The sequence below is a fragment of the Syngnathus acus genome, chromosome 6, assembly GCF_901709675.1.
Source record: "Syngnathus acus chromosome 6, fSynAcu1.2, whole genome shotgun sequence".
NCBI classification, from domain to species: domain Eukaryota; kingdom Metazoa; phylum Chordata; class Actinopteri; order Syngnathiformes; family Syngnathidae; genus Syngnathus; species Syngnathus acus.
Genome location: NC_051092.1, coordinates 4,142,973 through 4,166,746, shown reverse-complemented (window position 1 = coordinate 4,166,746; position 23,774 = coordinate 4,142,973). Strand labels below are relative to the sequence as shown.

Below are 23,774 nucleotides of genomic sequence, written 5' to 3'. Positions count from 1 at the left end.
TACGTACAGTTCGCTGGAAGAAGATAAGAGAGCGGGGAGGGGAGGGGGCGAGCAGGTGAGAACGCTTCAAGTAATGCTTGCTCACAAACAGAATTGAATTATTGATCAAGCAACAAATGACATCAAGGAGGACCCCACGGAGACGTCCGAGCAAACCGGACCTCGCATACGTTTGTGTTATTTGTGAGGATACCTTTGTGCCGGCCGGGCCGGTTGTAAAAACCCCCCCTCGGTCAGAGTCCACATTATTTTTCCGCGGGGCAGCAGCGGTCGCCAGCACGCCGACAGGATGGAGCAAACACTGAATCAATCAAGTTGGCTGAGGTGATGCATACAGAGGGACCTCAACTGATTGCACGTCGAGTGGCCTGGTTTTTTTCTTTCTTTTTTTTTCTACCTAGAATGAACTCTTAGTAGCGATCAGGGAAAAATGAAACGCAAAAGAGTTTTATTCTTTCTTTTTTCCTGGGTGGTCTGCTGTGATATATGTTTGTTGTTTTTTTTTTTTTCTCAAACAGTACACATTATATGGACAGTAATGGAAAAGTGAGATTTTTACACTTGGTGAACCTGATAACGGGTATCCTGTATGTAATCAATATTTTAAAATAAATAATAATCATAATAGTAATAATAAAAATATAATCAGTATTTAAAAAGTCTATCAAATAAATGAATAAATACATAATTAAATAAATAATAATAATTCATTGATTTAGGGCTATATAAAGAAACTTGATTTGACTTCAAATAAAGAAAGAAATACATAAATACATATATATATATATATTTTTTTATTTCAATTACTTCATTTGAGTAGCAACATTCAGATTTTGTCAAGGTAGTCCGACTGACTCACTCAGTTCATGTCATTGTGCGCTCTCATCCGCTGTTGTGTTCTCATCCAAGCGCTGTAGCCTCGACCCAACGTGGATTCGATCGTGTTCATTATTTTCCGCTCACACACAAACACGACAACACGCACACCAAAACGCGGCGGGAACAAGCGTCCCCACGCAAAATACGAGGAATGTTTGTCCGACTCTACGTGCGATACGCCTCTCCCTTCGGGCGGGCGGACCAATCAAAAGCGGCCGTCTCATTAAAAGCTATGAAGCCTGTGGAGAGGTCAGCGGCTAACTTGGCTGATTAGTGAGCTCTGGTGAGCTTTCAGGCAGCTCGTGAGGAGGAGGGAGGGAGGCTTGCTTCATGGACGGACAGGCGGCCCGGTCTGAGGAGGGATGGCTGGCTGGCTCGAACTGTGTCTGAACCCTCCGTCCGTCTCACCGCAGGTTCCAGTCCCATCTGTCGGGGTCAAGGACTAATGCAAAGATGCACGGATTTAGCCGTATTGGCGCGTTCTATCCTACTTTAGCCACAATCCTGTTTACCATCCCCGGTGGAGCCATTGTGGCGGCAAAACAAAGACAATTAGTGTCTGGCAATCATGCCTTTTAAAACAGCTTTATTTCTTTTGTCACCAAATAAATAAACGATGGAGCCCCGGTTGTTTAAAATTCGATTAAATACTGACAATAAACTTTAACGGGCACGGCTTTCTTGTTGTTGAAAACTTGAACCGGCTCTTAAAGGCTTTTGATCGCGTCTTTCCCCCTGTGATGAAAGTGTAAAAGGCCTTCTAATGCTCTGGAATTTATTATCGTCACAACAGCGGAATAATCCAACAAACACGACTTCCTCTCGGTCCATTTTTAGCTTCCCCAGACTAGGCTTGTGATCAAAGGCCACATTGAGTTTCTCCATCGGAGGCCAAACTGCACCAAGCGGCTTCGTCAGGAATGCGTTCCGCGTTCTGGACTCCGCCGTGAACCGGGCTGACTTGGAGCCAAGGGCAAAGTGTGCTGCTGTGTGACTAACTTGGAAAGACAAGTCGCTCCTGAAGGTTACGAGTCTCATCCCCCTGTTATCCCTCAGTCTGCCTTTGGGATTTTGTCCCTTGGAAGAATGGAAAAAAAAAAAAACTGTCCACTTTTGTTTCTCTTGCTGCTCTCCTGGCTGATAAGCATGCTATCTAAAAAGCGACCCTGGCAGCACTCTTCGTCTATTCACTCCCTCACCGCCCCCTTCTCTTCCTCTTTCCTGGTATGTTTGGCTCTTGAGTGCGTAATCAGTTAAAGGCGCCTGTGCGCGTGCACGTTTTAATTTTATTTTCCTTTTCTTTACACTCAACCATTTGCGAGTGGAAGCACCCCCCCCCCTCCCCCGGCTGCTATCTGCTGACTGTCACTTCCATTAAGCGCCCCGTCCTCAACCGCTGTACAGTAAATCCACCTTGACCCAGCCGTCCGCAGGCCACACGTCCACCTTTTGTTGTGATGCGCAGACGCTCAAGTCCAAAGATATGTGGGTGGTAATCGCTAGTTTACTTTTACGCTTTGTGGAGAAGTAAAAGTTTCTTTCTTTGGAAGGCATGCAGGATTTCCCATCATGCGGTTGACAAGATTGCTCAATAAATAAAAAAAACTCAATAAAAGAAAAATAAAATTAAATAAAATTAAATCAAATAAAAAAAAAGATATATATAAATAAATAAATAAAATATTGTTTTCCCTGTATTAGTACAAACATCAGTCATTGAAAGGAAGGTGATTCGCATGTTAGCATTAGCACTTTACAAATACATTTATGCTAAAGAATGCAACAGGCATTTTATTACAACAACCTCAACATCAAAAATAAATTCACAAGCCAGTTTGAGGGCCGGTAAAATTTGACTTATGATCAACCGCAAGCCACTAAGTGAGTCATTAATGTGCTGTAAGCGAGCATTTTACCCCGATGACATCACAAATCCCCCCCCCTCCCAGTCGACCAAGTCTTAACATTTTGTGACGAGAACAAACAAAGCTTAATTTGGGAATTGTCTGCTGTTTTTCTGTTTGTTTACATATCGTCGCAGCCCAGCCAGCAACCCCCTAAAAACCAAAAGCCTCAAAGGATTTGGGCTTGTGGATGTGTGATTAATTTTTGTATTATTTATTTGTATTATTGTTAAAGGCCAAAGCTGTGCCTCTAGCCGTCGAGGCCCGTTTAGCGGAATAATCGGCGCGTTAATTAACAAAATGGGTTCAGAATATCAATTATGGTTTATCCCGTATCTGCAGTCATGTCACATCAACAAACCATTCTGACTAATTGCGAGTGTCTATTGTCTATTGCTGTAGATAATGACATATTTTTTGGTTGTAAATCATATTTCCTCCATGAATAATCCACCCCTTGCCCCCTCATTTGTAATTATTAACTTTTTTCATCGTCATCATTCTCAATCAATCAGGGTATGCCATCTGAGCGTCGGGGGCCTCTCAATTAAAATTAAAGAGGTCGGTGGAGTAAAAAAAGATTTGTGCTGATGCATTATTTCCTGTAATCTAAAAAAAAAAAAAAAACGTTTCCCATACTGTATAATCAATTTAATAGTTTCCAACTAAAATGCTTTAACTGCCTTTTCATTAGTTTTTCTGTTTGCTTGAAAGCAGGACGTCGTGTGTTTACTCTGAACACACTTGCCGCCTGCTTGCCTCGCTGCACACATCCACTCAGTCCATTTGCCGAGTTCAATAAGCCGTTCAATCGGCTGAATAGTCACGTGAGCGACGCAACTGGTTGTTGGTATAATTCACGCCCATGACCAAAAAGTCTGCGTAGGTTGAAACAAGACTAACCTAAATCCCATAGAAATTTCAGAGGGCAAAACAAGAGTTCCAAAATCCAATTAAAAGTTGCTCAGGCTACTGTAAATCCGGTATAGCTTGTGACTAGCGTAAATCCTTTCAAAGTCAGACAGGTTGAAATACCGTCATCCTATCTTGAGTCCAGTAAAAGTTGCGCCGGTGAAAGTAAGGCTATAAAAAAAAAAAAAAATCTCTTCAAAGTTGCACGGGTTAAGATAAGACTACTGGGAAGCCCGTAGAAGTAGCACGCATTAAAATACTATGTCTGCAGTAAATTAAAAAAAAGTTTAAATGTCCAAAAAGTACTTTCAATCTGTTTAAAATTGAAATGTTAGAACAAGAATATGTTAATTCCCATTGAAATTGCGCCGCTGAATACCAATAAAAGTATAAAGGATAAAAGATGAGTCGCGTAAATTCAACAAAAACTCTTCCTGGATCTTATAAAGGTTGTTCATGGTAAAAAAATAAAAAGAATATTATAAATCCCATCAACGTTGTAGGGATTAAAATAAGTTGTGTAAAGTCAAAATATGGTAAAATATGGTAAAGTCTGGTAAATCCCTTTAACATTGAGTATGTGAAAATATTAGTTAAATCTCGTTGAAGTTATTAAAAGAAGAAACCCCAAAAGGTTACGAACGAGACAACTGTATGTAAAAGTTGCTGAGGATTGGTTAATAAGAAAGCAGCCTTCATCCGGATGTTTTCATAGATAACGTCAAGAATGTTCTCAAGCCAGTCCAGACATGCTTCTCGTTCTGGAATGACAAACATCTCCACTGTTCTTGCTGGAACTGGAGCGTGACTTTGCCTCTTAGAGCAATTTCCTTCTCGTAACCTTTTAATGCGGCAGCGTTTGCGTTAACCGCCAAAAAGACGTCTTGGCGCAGGCGGGCCTATTCAGAACAGCCGAGCTTTGTGTAACGACTCGCTGTTGGACCTCAGTGTGAAACAGCAGCTCGTCTTCCAAGCCGCACCTTGACTTCGTTTTATGTGGCGTGAAAGAGTGCGTGCGATGTCATCACCAACGCACTCGCCCCTCGGCGAGGGTGAGAGGAGACTCACTTCTCCTATGCAAAAAAAAAAATCTGAAGAAACCTGAGAGGCCCACCTCAGGTCCGAGTTTGGGATGTATCGCATTTTGCCTATTGTCTTGCACTCGCATTGAATATTTTGCTCCCACATTTTGATAAGTGATATATATATATATATATATATATATATATATATATATATATATATATATATTTTTTTTTTTTTTTTAATCTCCACTTAAAACCGATGCCAACCTGTTAGCTTCAAGCACCGTTCACAGGCATTGAGTGTTTTCAATGACTTGTTAAATATTTGTTTTTAAAATTTGGTGTTAGTGTCAAATGGATTTTGCACTCCTTAAAATCCACAAAGGCCTCTTATGTTACTCCTGCTCCTCTTGTTAAGTGCGCATGACTCACAAGCTCTGTTATGAGAGTTGTATCCAGGCACTAAAGCCGCCGCGGACCACATCATCACAAGAGATATTTTTAAAAACATTTATTTTCGTATACGCTTTGGTATTCCAAAAGCAAACCATTATCACATTTTAGCTCGATCAAATGTGTTTTCGTTTAGGAAAACTCCAGTTCAGGGGAAGCTTTCCAAAGGTTCTTTTTATAGCATTTTCGCCATTGTTGTTGTGTGTTGTCCAAAAAGTGACCGAATGGGTTAGGAAAAGCTAAAATTACCAACCTAGAAAAGCAAAAACATTGATAAAAAGTCATTTTGCGAACATATATTATGTCTATAAACTAACCAAGTCCTTTTCGCTAAATGTCACATTAGCTTAGACGTTAGCATGACTTCTTTCGTCTCGCTCGTTGTGTATCATGTTTGGTTACGTCGTCCTTCAATGAAAGTATGCGTAGCTTCCCCACGTGGCTTAGGAAACAAAGAATGGCTCCTTTAGGTCGCTAGCGCCATGAAAGTGTCTCTTCTTAACTATGTGTGCCGCGACTGTGCCATCTTGACGCTTGAGGCAAAACACAAAGCGACCCATTTGTTAGTTCATCGAGATGCGTTTTCCGCCTATTAACCATGCTGTCATATGCTTCCTTTGTAAGAATGGACAGAAATGTTGTGTGTGTATGCTAACGTGTATGCTAACGTGAGGCTTCGACATATAAATGTATACATCATTTATTTTTGACTTGTTACAAAGTCCAATTTTTTTTTTGTAACACAAACTAGCTACCCTTGACAGGATGAACTTTTTAGCTCAGCCGCTTCTTGCCATTCAACATTTTTATTAGCCATAAAAAAATGTCAACATGAGAATTGATCGGTGCCGTATCATTTCATCAAATGCAAGCCAGATCATGAGAGCTTGCGGATCCAAACTGCAGCACGACAAAACGGAACTGTAATTTTTCTGTGGAAACGCCGCGAGAGTGAAAGTAGGCTTGACACCTTCCTTATTTATTTTTTGTTCTTGTAAACCAGAACAAGCAGGATTTACTGCTCCCAACTTGGTGGAAATGGTTTTAGTGATCAGCCATGCAGGTTTTTTTTTTTCCACCTGATGAGGGAATTTCTCTAATCCACCAATCGTCTGAGTCAGGTCATATCCCGAATTCCCTTCAGACCTGTTTGGCTAAACGGAGCAAGGCATTAGCCCATATTTGCAGCCGTGAGTGCTTTGTCATCCGGACTCGGGAACGGCTCATCCAGATGGGCGTTTGCGTCCACGGATAGACGATGACAGAGCTGCCGGTGTATACGACTGACCTCGGGATGGCCGCGATTACACAAGGTTGACACCGATAGTCGTAATGAAGATCGAAGACCGGCGCCGTCTCTTCGTTACCCTCGGCTACCTGGGCTGCCGTCGGAGGTTTGTTTATTCTCGGTGGAAAAATAGCAGAGGATGAAAGGTTTCTGTACATGCAAATGCAATTTCATAGCCATGACTCAACAAAAGCAAGAACATGTGCTCCCCTGAAGATTAAACGCTCGCTCTTAGCGCTAATGCTCATCATCACCTGCCTCGGAGAAAGCAAAACAACAGAGAGGCGTGTTGCCTGACTGGTGTTAGTGAGGATAATAAGGCACCGAGGGGAAAGGGTGTTTTTTTTTGTCTTCTCTGGCCTCTGGCAGACAAAACAAAAAGTTTCCCGCAATGAAGTTGGGATTTGGCTTCGCTCACCTGGTCTAGTTAGCGCAGTGGCAGCTCATCAACTGGCACCGATTGCTCAGTGGACGTGTTAAAAGCCCATTTAGTGCCCGTGTGTGTTTGTGTGTGTGTGTGTGTGTGTGTGTGTGTGTGTGTGTGTGTGTGTTTGCGTGTGTGTATATGAGAGACACTTGTGTCCAAATACATCTGCCTGCCTTTAATTAGTTTTGCCTCGGCGTGGGGACCAACCAAGTCTCACTGGTCTTTAATAACAGCAGACAAAGGGCATTTATCAAGGTACGAATACACAATTGCGTATTCATTTAGCCAAAGTCACTTTGAAGCTTAATTCCGAGACTTTAGCAAAACATATTGAGAATTGGGAATGCGCATAGTAATCATTTATAGTGGGGGGGGGGGGGGGGAATACGCTTCCAAAGTCAAACCAAACTACAAACATTGATCATGTCAGACAATTACGAGACTTCGGGTTAACTTTGTTTTTGTTTTTCCTTTTTTTTGTGTGTGCTGCCAGTGTAAACACCGGAAAAGAGGAAAAGTGTGATGTTAGCTATGATTAGAACAGGAAGTGTCTCGTTACTCAGGGCAATATTTTCAATAGTCCCCTCACAAAGTACTGAATTAAGTGAAGCCATATAAAGGTCCTAAGTCCTTCTGACGTGAACATCGAGCTCTACCGTGGAGAGATTCTGGCAGACGTCCCTTGAAAGTTCCACCTACGTGCTCCGCTGCTTTGCCCCATTTAGTCAGTGTCTTTGGACACACACGCGGACACACGCACGCACACACACACCCCGCCTGCCGATTTAGCTCCTCGGCTCTGTTGGCAGGGGCGCAACAACAGGAGGGAGGGATCAGGTGGCCGAAGCTAACAGACGGAAGGAGAAGGGCTAAGGGGAGGGAGGGCTTGACAAATGAGACTTGTCAGGTAACATCCACAGATGTGAAGGGACGGTGGGGAAGAAGAACGGCAGGAGGAAGAAAAAAAAAAAAAGTGAAGGGAGGGGTGTCTGTCAGCTCATATTGGGCCATCAGCAGAATAGAGAAGAAAAAAAATCCCGGCGTGCAGTCAGTAGAGGGGAATGCATTTTCAAGGAGGGGGCGGGCGGAGGGGGGGCGTTTTCGGAGTGTCTTGAGGACCACTTATTATTCGGATTGAGGAGACACTCGCCTCAGTCTGGCTGCTCGGGATGCTTTTTCCTTCAATGGCTATGATCAAAAGGTGCAAGCAGAGCGTGGCAGCGTGCCAAAAAGCCGGCCTGGAAATTTGGGTCACGCCTATAACGGGGTTTTTTTTTTTCAACCACTGAGCAGACGAGGCGAGATGGAGCTGAATGAAATCTGCAAAGCAGCCGAAGTTGTTTGACTTAACTTTCTTAACTCGTTCACTCCCAGTGACGACTATAGACGGTTTTCAGGAAAAAGTGTGACAAAATTTGAGTTTAATGAGCCACAGCAGAAAAAGTTTGTATCACTTGCGTAACTTGACTGATGTGCGCATTGTTTTTCGATCGTACCTAAAGAAAGGACAATTTCCCCTGATGGGATCATATTTCCACTGTGACTCTTAATTGCTACAGCGTAGCGAAGCATCTTCAAAATGGAGGGATTCTCCGTAGTAGCGGCAGCAGCCAACGTTGCCCCCGGAGATTTTTCTCGCCAGCCGGGGTGCATGCAAATTGACTCGTTCAAATAAAGCAGTGTGACTCGCCATAAAAAAAAAAAAAAAAAAGTCTCAACACTTGTTTAACTTTCTGGGTGGGATTGGCCGCGTGAAAACTTTCCTCTTGTCACTGACTAAGAAGCCAACCTGACCGGATTAAATGTAGCCGGCGCTGTCGGGTGGCTCGCAGCCATCGTCTGGTTTGTGTTTCCTCATTGTCGTCGGCATTTGCGCTCCCCCTTTCCTCCCCTCCCCCTTTTTGTTTTCCTCTCGCTTCTGGCCAACGATTGATAAGACCCAATCCCTGACAATGCTTGGCACAAGATTGGCGGTGGTGCCGGCCGGCGCCGGCGCATTGTGCACGGGCCCGTGTCTGTTCGGGCCGACGGACGAGGGAGATGCGATGCGGCTCACCTCACTTGTTTATCTTAGCTCTTCCAATTCCAGATGGTTCTCAGCAGAAAGAATGCACTCTCTCTCTCCTCCCCCCCTCACCTCCACCTCTCTGTCTGAAACTCCGTCCGGGCTGCGGGATTGCTTTCAAGTCCAGAACCTGCCAAGAAAGCGGCCTGAGACTCGAGTGGGTTTCTCAGATCTCCGTGAAGAGAGAAAGCGAGAACATATGTCGGAGTGATTTGTTCTTGCTCGATGAACATTTTGCAAAATGTGAATGGCGATACCCGGGCGGCGGCGTATACGAGGAGACTTTTGTTTTTAAGGTCAATGAATCATTCTTTTCTCATCCCGGGCAACAATTGAGTCAGCGCTCCCCGACTGATGGACGCTCGCTCCGTTCCAGCGGCAGGAGATAATCGCAGCGTGTCAGCCTCCACCGATCTAAAGCCTTATCGGCGTCTGCCCGCGGCCAGCGCGCCATAAATAACCGCAGGGAGGCACATTCTGCTTTGTTTTCCCACAGTCCTAAGGGAAGCTTTTTGTCTGTGTACCGAGCCTTCGCCCGCATACCAATGCTGGCGTTAGCAGCAATATTCCGATAAATATCCCGAGATGTTATGCGGAGATGTTGTGGTGCTTTGTATAACCGAACAAGCCTCACAGCGACACTCTTAGTTGTGGTTCACGGTACACTCGGCCTTGGGGTTTTTTGATTTAAGACTCGGGGGGTCTTGGGGTCTTTTTATTTGCTGCAACGTCAGCCCATTAGAACACTTCGAGACCCGAAATCCATCCGACGCTGCTTTGATTACTCCTAGACACTGCTCACTTCCTGGTTCTCCACCAATCAGCAGCTAATTTGGTACGGTGCTTTCAGGGACTTTGGTAAATACTGAACTGGCCGGACATCATTTGTTTTTAAAATGAATCCACATCTGGACGCATCAATGAACCTGAAATAACATGTTGACCATCACACAGAGCTGAGATTCCAACCCTGAACTTCAGAACTGCGAGGCCGGCGTTGGAACCACTCTAAGCCGCCAAACGTTTTCCGGGCGTGTAACAGACACCAAGGAGCCACAGCAAATGTGGTAGCAATTCATAGCGAATGACGGGAAATTCACCTGGATTGGGCGTAACATTAAATGATTAGCATGACCGTTGCGTCTCCAATGTGCCACACCGTGTTACTCATCAGAATGAAAAGAACCTGAAGAAATTGATTACTCTTTGCATTACAAGGTTACTCCTTGTGTTTATTTTTTATTTTTTTTGCATCAATTTCTCGCCATATGTCTTTATGAGGTTATTTTCTTTGCGAGTGTCCTCTGCGCTAATTGTGGCCTAATGGCGAGCCCTCGTAGCAGAGAGTGATAAAAGCAGTTGGCGGTTGGGCGGGCTGCCTTCCCTGCGCCGGCTGATTACTTTGCCTCGTTAATGCTCCCCGCTCGGATATAAATGGACGGTGGTTATTGCATCAGGAGAGCCGGTCGCCCTGTCAAAATAGCCCTCTCCAACGGACAAGAGGGATAAGGAGCGGCGGCTAAAGTACCGGCGAATATATTCCGGAGAGGCAATTTCACAAAGGGGGGGTAAAAAGCACGGCACAATTATAAAACGCAGCTTTCTGTTTCCATAATGGCCGTTTCGCCGCAGGCTACATATGGAGCTATGAGTGACAGTATGGACTGTTGTCGGGCTCGTGCTGGTCTCCGGATTCCTACGGTGAGCCAAAGTGCTTTTCAGAAACATTTCCGGCTTGCTGCAGTTATTTTATTTCATCACTTTTGTTTTCTAACCAGGAGTTGCAGCAAATGTATTCCTGGTTTAATGAGTACTGTATTTTCCACACTATAAGGCGCACCTTTAATGAGTGGCCCATTTTAAAACTTTGTCCATATATAAGATATATACATTTGGCCCGCGGGTCCGGCTTTGGACACGCCTGCTGTAGTGGTTCAATATTGGTCCTTATATAAGGCGCACCAGATTATAAGGCGCACTGTCGGCTTTTGAGAAAATTGGAGGTTTTTAGGTGCGCCTTACAGTGCGGAAAATACGGTAGTATGAAACAATGATTTTCACATTATGACGTCATCAGTTCAAAGCTAGCTTCACGGATGTTCTCAGAGTGACATGGCCGCCAAGTTTCGAGCATCACGGAGTGTCATCAGCAGGTTGAGTAGAGGAGTCAAAGAAAGCAGAGGGCTAGGAAACCTTGAAAATAAGAAAAATATATTTAAATAAAAAAAGTTTGCCATTCAGCGCTTTGTTTGAGAAAAGCAAGGGGAAAAAGCACTCCAACATTGAACAGTTGGATATATAAATTTGAAGGTTTCGAGAAGGTCAAATTTAGTTAACCTGTAAAAGTTGCACTTCTAAAATCTCGTTCAAAAGCTGAATAGCCCCAACTTTTTGGACAAGTCTATTTATTTATATTTCACAAAAAGCAAACATGCCTCGAATGAGTGTACTTAGTGCGGCGATCCCTTCTCTCTCTTGTTTTCCCGTCTTCTTACCACGCAGGCTAATTATCTTGAATAAATTTCCCACCTGCATTCTAACAAAACAAATTAAATATGCTCCTCATTCTTATCCCCTCGTTTTTCTGTCGTGTTTTGTATCTTGGCAACATGAGCCGTGTCTTTGTCTTTTCAATTTGTGCGCTTTGAGCACCAGAAGCTGGACGCTAATTGCGCTAAGAGATGCTAACTATGCTAGCTATGGTTGTTCAAATTTAAAATGGCTTCATTTTTTACTTGTAATGGCTTGGGTTGATATTGACAGTATTTTCTCAGTTATTGACTCAGGTCAAGGACCAGATCCGCTAATGCTCGAACCAGACCCAATTGGAACGGTACACTTTGAATCGGCAAATGGGTCTGACAAAGTTGGAAGCTGGAAAAGAGGGGGGATGAATATCTACAGTTCAATATTTGCCAAGAGCAAATCATGCATAAAACATCAGTTTAAAAACGAGAAGTGCATATTTCAATGTTTGCCAAGCGGCAAACCGCTAATGTTCTGCATTCTTTAGTTTACATGACAATTGTGAGGCCCGACTAGACCGCCGGCTGTCTTAAAAATATCTACAATGGAATCATAACACGCCGGCTGTGGCTTTCCTCTTCAGACCACCAATACTAAAGTATTGGGACGCTGCTACTCGGCTCAAATGCAATAAAAAGTTCATACGCTAGTGCTAGTAGCAATCTCGCCTGAGATTTTCTTTCTCATCCTCGACATTATTTGCATCACAGGAACCGGTTGATGGAAGAACCACGCCCTCACTTCCTCCTTCTTTCATTATGATGATATTCTGCAAAGATATGGCAGCACCCTTGAATTTACTCTTCCAGACAGCTTCATAAAAGTATTTGGAGTATTTGGGGTTAGGGCTTGCACTCCCCCCCGGGGGGGATACACGTGCTGTTATGGCGGATCCAGTGAATGCATTTTCTCGAGCAGACAGCTTCATAAAGCATTTGCTCCCAATGGGCCCTCATCAACGGCTCAGTGCAGCCAAGCACCTCTGGACTTTGTTCTCTCCAGTGACAATAGCTTCACCCGTGTGTGGGAGGGGGAGTGTTGGGAAAACTGTGCAGACTTGAAGAAACATCCAAGTAATAGGCGAGGGGGGGCTGGGCGGGGTTGAGGGGAGTCATTCAGGAAATAATGAGGTGAAGTGCAGCAGTCAAGGAGGAGCTGTCAATCACGGCGGATGCTGCTTGTGATTTTAAGTGCCTGTAAACTAAACAAGCAGTCAGCCTCGTACACAGGAAGCCAAGACTCCATTTGCAAGAGACACCCTTCACTTTCTTCCTCTGCATTAAGAACTACGCCGAGCCTAATCCAATGTCTGTCCTACACGTCGCTTCATTTGGCGTTCAGATCTTCACGTCTCATCCCACCTCCACCTTCTTAGGTTGCCGTCGCAGCAGCTGAACGATTTCCTCTCACTGGGAGGCCCCCGACGACTCGCTGTGGCAGTGTCAAACGAGGCTCCTATTTAAGCTCATTAAATGTTTCCAAGAGAATAGGAAATCAATGGTGCATACCCGGGCTGGAGAACTTTTCTCTTTATTCATTTTTTCCCCCCCATATCTGTTTCTGGCTCGTGTAATGTAAAGATGGGGGAGGGCGGGTTCAAGTCCACCTGCAAAATTTGATTGCTTCAGATGAACAGGAAGGCTAATTGTGATGTCGCGTTTTAACGTCAAAACGCAAATTTCCCTTTTGTCAATAAAACACGAATTTCACGTCATTCACCTCAAGAATAAAGCAGTTCGGTTATTTTTGCCGGAGAGACGGAAAATAAAGGCCTAATCTATTCAAGTTACGCCTGATTAGTAAACGGCAACGTAAGATGGCCGCCAAACTGCTTTGTGTCTGGCTGTCTTCATTGAGCATCTTAATTGTGTCTTTAAGTTTATAGTTGAATTTTATTCCATTGTTAGATTTGATTACCTATTCCCGATCCGGCATGCATAATTCAGATTTTAAATTTTTTTTTTAAGGTGTGTCTAAACAAGCTTGTTGTTGCTTTCAAATAAACAAAATAGCAGTATGCTTGATAAAACATTTTCGAGGCTGTCAGCAGGCTTCACAGACCTTTCACTTCTGTCGAGCCTTGAACGCACTCGTTGGAGTTTTTAGCTGTGCTTTGACATGACGACTAAACAAAATTCTTGCGTGGGGTTTTCCCAACCAAGGATGGTTTGGCTTTTCTCATGTTTTCCTCCGCTGCTTCATCTCTGGCGTTTTGTTTTATTGCCGCTCTGCGTGTGTGTGCGGTGGGGCAACTTGCCATTTGAGACGGTGCCTGTGTCTGAGCACACCTTCTATGGAGCTCTTGTAATTGCTCCGTCGGGGCCTCGTCTCTGGCTCCAAACCCGTCGCCGTCTCTTTCTAGCCGTGGCTCTTTGGCCTCCCCCCGTCTTTCTTGACCTCGTCTCATTATGGATGATCCCCAACCGGCCCGATCACCTTCTAACACTTCCAGACTCGCTTTGTGTTGCTTCCATGACAGTCACCTGCAAAAATGACTCTCCTGGCTCTCGGAGGAGAAGAACACGTGTCCGCGTTAGGTTTTTTTCCCCCTGGAGGCCTTCACAATTTTCTTACCGTCTTCTCGGCCGTTCATACTTTGAAGCGTAATGGATGTGGAAAGTTGCAGCCGGTCAGCAAGCAGAGCACTTTCATCTGACGCTGTTGGCCCGAGGAGTCGGTGATGAATGGCTGGAAGCCGTACGGCTCCTCTGATCAATACGCAGCTTGCTCCGAGACGTGCGTACGACCCCCCCTTCTAATCTCGTACAATCTTCCACTTTATTTGTGAACTTTCCTTTCTAATTCATGGCCTCAATGGGGCCCATTGATCTTTCATCCTCGGCTTGTTCCGAATAAAAGGCCAGCCAGTGTCTGTCCGGCCGGCCGTGACGGCGGCAATTGCCCCGGCGATGACAACGCATACACAAACATTGCGTTTAGCCTGATCGAAGAGGTATAATCCAAAAATGAGGCATTTACGTTGCTGGCCAGCGCAGAAAATATTAGCATGACCACCGCTGAGGACGGTCATATATGTTTTTCTTGTTGTAGTTGAAGTGACGGCAAGCAGAGGTCAACACGGTTTGCGCTGTTAGCTAACAATAATCTGTGCATCCAACAACACTGCTGCTCTCTGGCATGGTACTGATTGTGTTGCGGGAAAAAGAACATGGTGGATATTAGCTGCTGACTTGTGGGTGGTCCATATTTAATATTTATTTATTATTATTATTTATATATTTATATTTATTTTCTTTTATTTATTTTTTTGTCTTGAATGAATTACAGATTTGAGAATGAATTTGAGCACATTTCGAAAACCTGTCCAAGCAACATGTTTGGACCGTCCCGGGCTGTACGGCGACGCTTGGCGGGCCTCGTCGTACGTAGTATGTGCGTGTTGACGAAAGACTGAAATAGATGGCGAAATAACACGCTTGTCAAAATAGCTTTGTTTATGCGGACGCGGCCGCCCTCCTTGTGATGTCGCACATTTTTTTGCTTCTCAGCTCACCAACATTTGACCTCCCGTTTGTGTCATAAGAAGAAGCATGTCATAAATCTTACACATTTTTTTTTCGATTGCTCTTTCATTTCTCGATGGACTTTCGGACGTGGAGATTCAAGTGAAACATTTCCCTCCGCTGCTCCTCGCGTAGCCCCCTCAGGCTCCTGCTAGCAGTCGACTCTCACCTCTGCTCCCCCGCTTTTTGATCTCCTCCTCTGATGGCCTCTCGTCTCCGTCACACAAAAAAAGCACATTCTCAGCCCGGTAATTGCATGTCTGCTGGTCGCACCTGTTGGGGAGGGGGAGGGGGGGGGGGGGGGGGGGGAGTACCGCGACCTCTGCACTCAATCGCGCCGAAGCCCTCCTCGCCATCAGCGTTGGGTGTAAGCCCGCCGGGAGTACCAGTGTGAACATGTTCTTTCAAAGTTGATTGGGTTTATCTGTAACCTTGAGTTTCACCTCGTCTCGTGTGTGTACGCGATATGGGTGTGTGTGTGTCGTCGACCGTGCCTCCTCACCCTCTCCTCCCTCTCCTTTGCAGAAACCCTTAATGAAGCCGGGGGTCAGTGGCAGCGTCCAGCTAATTGGAGCGAGTTTGCCCGAAGCTCCGGCTGCCGGTGATTGAAGTGTCAAGTGAGGGTTGGGACCCGACGTCGGCCTCTCCCCGCGTGAGTAGCACCCACGGCGCCTTTATTTTCACTTACACAACTCACGACTTGCTACTGTTTATTCTGCCCCTACTGTCCTTGGCTTGGCGCCCATGTTTTGTCTTACGACCTCAAATTCTCCAAATTCTTCTCCTTCTTTCTCATCCCATTGCATGTGGAGTCATTTCCTCCCATAAAGAAAGTTAAATTAATATATAAAAAAATAATAATTAATATAATTATAATTAAAAATAAATAATACATTAATATATATTCATTTTAATATATATTAATATCATTATAATTCAAAATGAATAAATAAATAAATAACTTCCTAAAGTTAGCAAAAGAACGTATAGGAGAATTAGCATATAGCCGTACAGTGTACTGAAATAATGATGACCTCGTCTCAATGTACTCATACATTTATTTACTCGCTGGGAACGTGCCGTGACTGTTTCGGTTGTATTTACAGCAACAGGTGGCTACTGATGGAACGTATGGCGAGCAAAGAGCATCATACGTCATATGAAGTCGGTAAATAATAATTTTCACGCCAATTAAGTGAAATTTGTTCATTTCCCGAGGCCAACCTGTTTATTTGTTGTCACGTGGCTGTAAGCGTGGTTCTTTCCTGAAAATTACAGCGGCAATTAGTGACAATTAAGCTAACGTTATCTTTGTGTTCGCCCGCCCGCTCATCAAATGTGAAATTACACATTTTATGTAGCTGCACGCGTGCAGAAATGGCTTGAAACGAGCCGCTCGGATTTTTTTGCAACGTTTCCATGATCCACTTCATATGCGTGCAGAGCATAAACGAGGCTGCTAGGACACAGGTGGAGGTCCGCGTTTCCCGCTTTGCCCCTGTTTCACTTCATTTGACTTGGCCCACTCGCTCCTTGCTAGCTCAAGGATTTCGGCAATTAGCGTAGCTCGCCATCCATCAATCTCGCACACACACACACAATACAATGAAAACACACCTTTGTCGCCAGTTCTTCACTTCTCCCAACAGCCCCAGTGGTGTTGGAGCTATATCGCGCTTTCATGGTGTGCGGGGTGCCTCTAATTAGTTGCTCCCCCCCTCAAGCCAGATGTGGCTCCTATTGTTTGGTTGTCAGGAGACAGTCGAGGTCGCAGGCTTTTGATCAACTCTGTGCAACAGTCCCCAGGATTGCTTAGACAACACTGTCAAGAATTTCACAGAATAAAATAATATTAAGTTTAAAGTAGTAATATTAAATGGGTAAAAAAAAAATATTTTTGAGATATTCAGTAAGATAGTTTGGGGGGAAAAAGTGGAATTTTAGAATTTGTTTTAGAATTTTAGAAATATAATTTCATGTTTTTGAAAGTGATCACATTAAGATCATTTTAAAAATATTTTTTAGATTCAAATTAATTCATTTAAGTAGTTATATATTTTTGAGAAAGTCAGATATTTTCAATATTAAAGTTTTTAAATTTTACAAGAATAAAAATGTTTTCAAAATAAAAAAAATACATATTTTATAGATAAAAAACAGTATACTTTCCAGGTTGAAGTTAAACTCTCACATTAAACTTTTGAGTTTACATACAACGTATACCTCCTGAACACATTTGAAAAGTAAACAGTCAGCGCTTTGTTTGTGTGTGAAGGGTCAATCGCCCAATTAGAGGCTGAGCATCATAACTTGATCAAAATATAGTGTCCAAAGTTTGTTTACTTGCCGCCCAGCACTCCTTCATTAAGGCGCGCGAGTCATTAAAGTCCGTGCCGGTGCTCGTTATAGGAAGATCCCTGGCAATTAACTGCGGCCAAAATGCTTTTCTACCAACGGCTGTTAAAGCGCTCTCCTGTCCGTATTTCACTCAAACGAGAGTACGCCCGGCGTAGCTGAGTGGAGTATAAAGGTTGGCAAATTAAAAAGCCACCTGTAATTGCCGAGGTTATATTGCTCATCTGCATGATTAAATGGCGAGCGTGTTTGATTAATAACTCGAGGGCGGAAGTGGGAAATATCTAGCTTGGTGCTTAAGGGGGATGGGCTGACAGTCACTCAAATATTAGCTGCCCTAGCAAAGATAGATAGATAGATAGATAGATAGATAGATAGATAGATAGATAGATAGATAGATAGATAGATAGATAGATAGATAGATAGATAGATAGATAGATAGATAGATAGATAGATAGATAGATAGATAGATAAGCATTAGCATTAAGCTAGCAGGCTGAAAGGCTTAGCCATGTGGTTGTTTAAAAAAGTAAAAGTAATAAAAATGTTTGGTGTCTATTATTATGTTCATTATGAGATTTTCTTTTTTTTTTTTAAATGACACTACCCCTGAAATGTATTTTCTGATGCCGCTCATAGTCGCTCACTGTGTTACATTCTGACTCCGCCAAACTGATTAGTTGACTCAAGCTATTAGAGTTTCCCAGGACATTTGCACTCTTTATTTTTAGAGTTGATTATCATGCCGATCCCTTTGTTGTCGTTTCCCGTCCCAGAAGATGCTGTAAATGTCACGGCAACGACACGGTGTTTGCCACGTCGAGAAGTGTCAATCACGGCTCCCGCGAGGCTTTGCCTGAGCGCAACCTCGACGCAACGAGGCGCTCGGTGGAGAACGAACACGACGCCGCTTGTGTTTATTGTCGTCAAATTATTTTTTATTCCCCCCTGTGTGGAGCTGACCTGCTTATTGACTTTTATCTTGCTTTCAACACCCAACTGTGCTGTCGCTTGGAAGGTTTGGTCTTGTAATGCGTCTTTCAATTTATTTTGTGAGAGAATTGCAAATAAAGCCGTTGAAGGGACAGCCATGCGATGCGATGGAGAATCTACACACGCTTTGGTGACTATAGGATGCAATTTAAAAATCAGGCATCAATTGGATGTCTGTAATTCTTTTTTTTTTATTCAGGGTTATTTCTTAACAGAGCAGACAAGTGCCCTTAAAATGATATTCTGTTGTCAGTCCAAAAAAAAAAAAAAAAAAATCTAACCCATACAGAGTGCAAAATTAATCCGACACAATCAAAGTAAATTCAAAGCGCCGTGCAATTTTCTGTCCCCCTGCTGACGATGTCATTCTTTTGTTTTGTAATAAATGAACAATGCGTCGTCAGCCGCTGACAATTCCTCATTATCAAAGCGAGCCTTGTGATAAACAAGCCGCGGATGACATGCTTGAAAATCACCCATCAAATGATAAAAGCCAACCACACATCAAAATGTCACTCGACCAAAACAATTTAAAACTCCTTTTTTTTGGGGGGGGCGGCTGCACTTTTCCACGGCCTCCCGCGACTAGCCAAGCTGTCAGGGCTGTTCGTGTTTTTCTTGCCAGGGCACAGTTGGACCAGATCCGGTCAGCCTCGGGGGCCTCGTTCGCTCCTCCGCTGCGGCCCCTGCAAACAACAATTATTGTCTAAATTCTGACTTTGAGGTTTCAGAAGCATTTGAGCATTTTAGTAGTTGTTGTGGGAGCTTGTTGCACAATCGCCTCCGCTTTGTCAACAAAGATGTTGCGCTGCTTCCAAATTGGCACTGAAATCAAAACTTGGTTCGCTGGACAATTTCCCAAAATACCAATCAGCACTTTTAAGATGCGAGACCCGTCAAAAATAAGTTTCACAGCAAAGATCTGAAGCGATGCCAATCTCCGGCGTGATAATCTGCCAGGTTGAACCTCCAGACGTCCTTCCCCCCCCTCTCCATCCCCTCTCCCCTCCCCCTCCAGCCACGGCCCGACATCGCTTTGGCAGCCGGCGTTGATGGAAAACATCTGCGAGAGTCGCCGTGTTTGTCTGCGGTCGCGCTCGATATAGAAACTTTGCTTTCAAGTGACGTTTTTAATTATGTTTGGAAGCCAAGCGTAGCTTTCCAGTCAAAATAGGAATATTGATACAACATGTCGAAAGTTTCACAGGATGAAAGCTGTCGCCGCTGACGTTATCAATCACCCGGCGAGAAAAAGGCTTTACAATTATTGTTTTTACTCACTTTTCAAAATGTCAAAAGAAAACTGAACAATGGGAAAATGATTCAGCAGGTGCGTCAAAGAAGCCTCTCATTCCAGGTCGCTATAGAAATCAAGAAGCCGAGCCAGTAATTGGTAGTTGTGGCTAATGAGGACAAAGCTGTCAAGCAGACGAAGGCGAGCGCAATGCAAGGCCAGTAATGATTATTATTTACAATGCCCTGGACCCAATGCTATTCTTTTGCCCACTAGAGAAGAAAATGGCATTTTTTTTTAGCTGGGAGCACTCATGAAAGTGTTTATCCAAGCCAAAGTCTAAAGAAAATAATTGCTGAGCACATATAAATGTTATTGGTAACAAAAACAGCAGCACCTAGCAAACAATCTTTGTTACTGCTTGAGTTGTACGAAACACATTGAGATGCCTTGTATAAGAAATATGCTGGATAAATAAAATTGCCTCGCCTTTATATTTTATATATTTTATTTATTTATCTTATTTTTCTAGAAATTCTCACACATTGGCGCTTCCGCCATATTTCCAATCGCCAAACAGTTTGACTTTTTTCCACGGCCGCAATCGGCGTGACGGTCGTCGGCAAACAACGTTATCAACCATCTCGGCAGCTTTTCTAATACCCGCTGTAATCCTGTCATTTCATCCGCCCGGGTTAGCCTGAGCCGGCAGCATATCTTCCCGCCTGTCTCGGCTCCTCGGCGTGAGAGATTGGATCCCCCCACCCACCTTCCCCCGACACCCTTGGCGCGCACGCTCATCTCTCCCCGGATCTCCATACGGGTGTAAATGTTGTGGTCTGAGCAGATGATGTATCGGGTCCAAGGTGGGAGCCATTCCCAGTTGCGAATAATAACTTGTTCTCGCTCAAGTGGAATCCCGCACAGGAAGTTGTAACAAAGACTAGCAGCCCGCTGGCATTTCCCCCCGGACTATAATAAAACCACAAAATGTGAGATTATGGGATGGCGGAGAAGTTTCACCCTTAGCGTGAATGAAACATGTTGCACTTTGACGGACTCCATCGGGAAGAAAATTATTTTTTAAGTAGGCTATTTATGGCGACGATATGGCCTGGGTTTGATTATAATAAAATGTCCATTAGCTATCGTGAGCCCAGTTTGGGGCGGGAGGGGGAAAGGGGGGGTCCGACATCTGAGCGAGCATTATTTTCCTCACTGATATGCTTCTTGAGGAGTAATCAAGAAATATGTCTGTTTTTATTGCGCCTCTGTGAGACACTTATGTTTAGAGTGAGGATAAAAAAAAGCAAGAACATGGTGTAAAATGATATTATGGGCCATTAGGTGGGGGGCTTGAGCAGTAAGCGAGGACTGGGAGGGGGGCATGGGGGGGTCTTAATGGGGCCGCGGCATATTGTCTACGATCTGCTCTTTCACTTCTGGCCGATTGAATCGTCTCCACGGCTGGCACTCCATCTCCTGGGGAAGCGAGGCAGACAAGGTGATTCTGGCTGAAGACATCACTCTGTCAAAGCCGCCAGATAAGAGTGCAGGAAATTGGAGAGCGGGGAGCGTCGCAAATGTATAGAAGAGAAAAAAAAATAACTACAGCTAGTTTGTAGCGGCGAGATGTTTTCATTCCCGGATGGAAATGTTCTTATTTATAACGTCGCATCGGGAGGCTTCTCGAGCCAAAGCAAAATTAAACTCGGCTTGATTTATAGGAATTTCTGGCTCTGAACAGAAGTGCGAGTCCGACTCTCCAAACAGCTTCTTTTTCGGGTGGTTTCCCGCCAGGAATTCAAGGGGGCGCGAGTTGACATTATGATTCTTCCCACTGGACCAGTTTGCGCTTGACATGTTGTATATACGAAAAGGCCCGCGAGCGCGCTGTCGAGAAAATATATTGCTTGTGTTTGAGGGGCGGGGGGAGGTGGGGGGCTCCCAAGAAGGCTTTTACCCGAGGTGGTTTTAAACTGAAAACTGCTAAAGATGTCCATATTTTTTGTCAAGTCTATTTCATATCGTGCCAATTCACAACAGAAGTTATTCCAAGGCGCTTTACGCATCCCGCCGGTCAAGGATCTCACTCCTCGAAGGGAAACTTAACCTCACATTAGTGAGCGACAGAGGCGAAGAAAAAGTCCCTATAAGAAAGAAACCTTGACGAAAATTGGTTCTGTCGAGCGACACTTTACCACAGCTGGTTGAGTTGAAATGAAGAAATCGAGCAGTGACCACCGAGGCGAGGCGTTTGTATTTATATTGCGGCACATTTTTATACAAAAGGCATCTCAATGCACAAAAAAACCCACCTGAAAGTATTTCCAAACAAACAGCTGCAAACATTCAAAGGCAAAGTAAGAAGCTAGCTAAGAATGTACATTGTTATGAAACACATTTGCAATCAAAAGATTTAAATCAGAGGGTAGATGTGATTTAAAAAAAAAAAAAAAAAAAAAAGACGTATTTTCCGGACTATAAGTCGCACCTAAAAACCTAAAACTTTCTCAAAAGCCGACAGTGCGCCTTATAGTCCGGTGCGCCTTATATATGGACCAAATTCCTAAATTTAAACTGGCCCGAAGCATTGTGTGTCATGAAATCAATCATAAGTGGCCCGCTGAAGACTATGACTCATGAATCAAAAAGACTATGGATCATTATTTTGTGATTATAAAGTAATTTGTTGCGTCTGAAGTTGAAATAAAAAAGATAAAATGGAGAATGATTTGATTTGGATTAAAAATCTGACGTGATGCATTAATGGTGCACCTTATAGTCTGGTGCGCCTTATATAAGGACAACGATTTAAAATGGGCCATTCATTGAAGGTGCGCCTTATAGTTCGGTGCGCCTTATAGTCGGGAAAATACGGGAATGAGTAATTTCCGGATCGTATTGACGATGTCTTGCACGCTAAGCTTTTTCACTACCATAATCAAGGTGGTTAGGTTGTTCCCTTCGCCTTCACCTCCATCCCCTCGACCAGCCTCCGCTCTTGCTGGTAGAATAGTCGAGGCATTGTGCCGAGCGGCGAGAGTTTATCTGCACTCTTGCACAGACAGACAGCATGGGGGCCGGGGCGAGTAATCTGAACCGAGCAGGCAAATAATTCCAGGCATCCTGAATAGAACCAGATGTGAGCTTTTGTTCGCGACGTGTGGTGATTTGCTTTTTTTTTTTTTTTTTTTTCCCCTCGTTGCACACAAGACACAGAGTCATGCGTAGACGTGCCCCCGCTCGGTGCATGCTCGCCCGGCTTTCATAACACCGGCTCGGCATCTGATAAGAGTTGGGTCAGGCAGTCGCGCTGCCTGCTATTTGTTTGCGTAACGTGCTACATTTGGACAGCTCGGTTTTCCATCCTTTTTTCGAAGATTACCATTCAGATTGACGAGATTATACCCCAAGGCAAACGCGGCCAAACAGTGATTAACATCAGATGTCACGCCCGAATTTACTTCGTAGTCCAGTCACGGCCACAACTCTTGTAAACTTTGTTTTCGTGCGCTTGTGTGGAAGATGGCTCTTTGTTTGGATTTTTTTTTTGTATGCTAGGTCACACGCATGAACATTTTTGGACTTTATGGCTTACAGTGATCCCTCGCTACTTCACGTTTCGTTTATCGCGGCTTCACTACATCCCGGATTTTTTTTTCCAAATTATAAAAACATTTAAAAGTCAAAATAAAACTTTTAAATCGAGGAAACGTGTCTAACCTTTAGGACAATGTAGTATTGCTCCAAATGTTCGTTTACATTCTTTTAGATGTCCTTTTCCGCGTGTTAGCACGATCGCGAACTAACATCTTTCCGCTAACTCGTTAGCCTGCCCAGTACTTCTTGTTGGTGACCGTACTTCGCGGATTTCACTTATCGCGGGTAGTTTTTGCAACCAATTATCCGCGATCTGTATTTCTAAACATTGTTTATTTGTGCAAGTTACCAATTGTCCTTAATAATGACCAAGATATGATAGCAAAAGAAAAGAAAAAAACATTACAAAGAAGGTTCAGCGGTATGTGACCATCAAATAACAAGGACAACACTCAACAAAGCCTTTTTGAAAAGCGACTTTATATTGTAAAGAGACTCGAGGAGTTGAATAGAACATTTGTAGTCGTACAAGTCAATGCAAGAGTGGCTCATTCAAAGGCACGGCAACGCTTTGACATCCTCGGCG

General features: G+C 43.9%; 1 protein-coding gene across 3 annotated transcripts in view; it reads left to right on the top strand.

Annotated features, from left to right (window-relative positions):
• Positions 1-23,774, top strand: part of plxnb2b (plexin b2b) — a 104,681-nt gene that overhangs the window by 12,274 nt on the left and 68,633 nt on the right. For 2 of the 3 annotated variants that reach the window (XM_037255249.1, XM_037255250.1), the window contains one exon: positions 15,529-15,655. The gene's annotated coding sequence lies outside the window, so the exon portion shown is untranslated. Of the gene's footprint in view, positions 1-1,716; positions 1,904-15,528; positions 15,656-23,774 lie in introns of all 3 variants that reach the window. The other variant, XM_037255251.1, reaches the window with a different exon arrangement.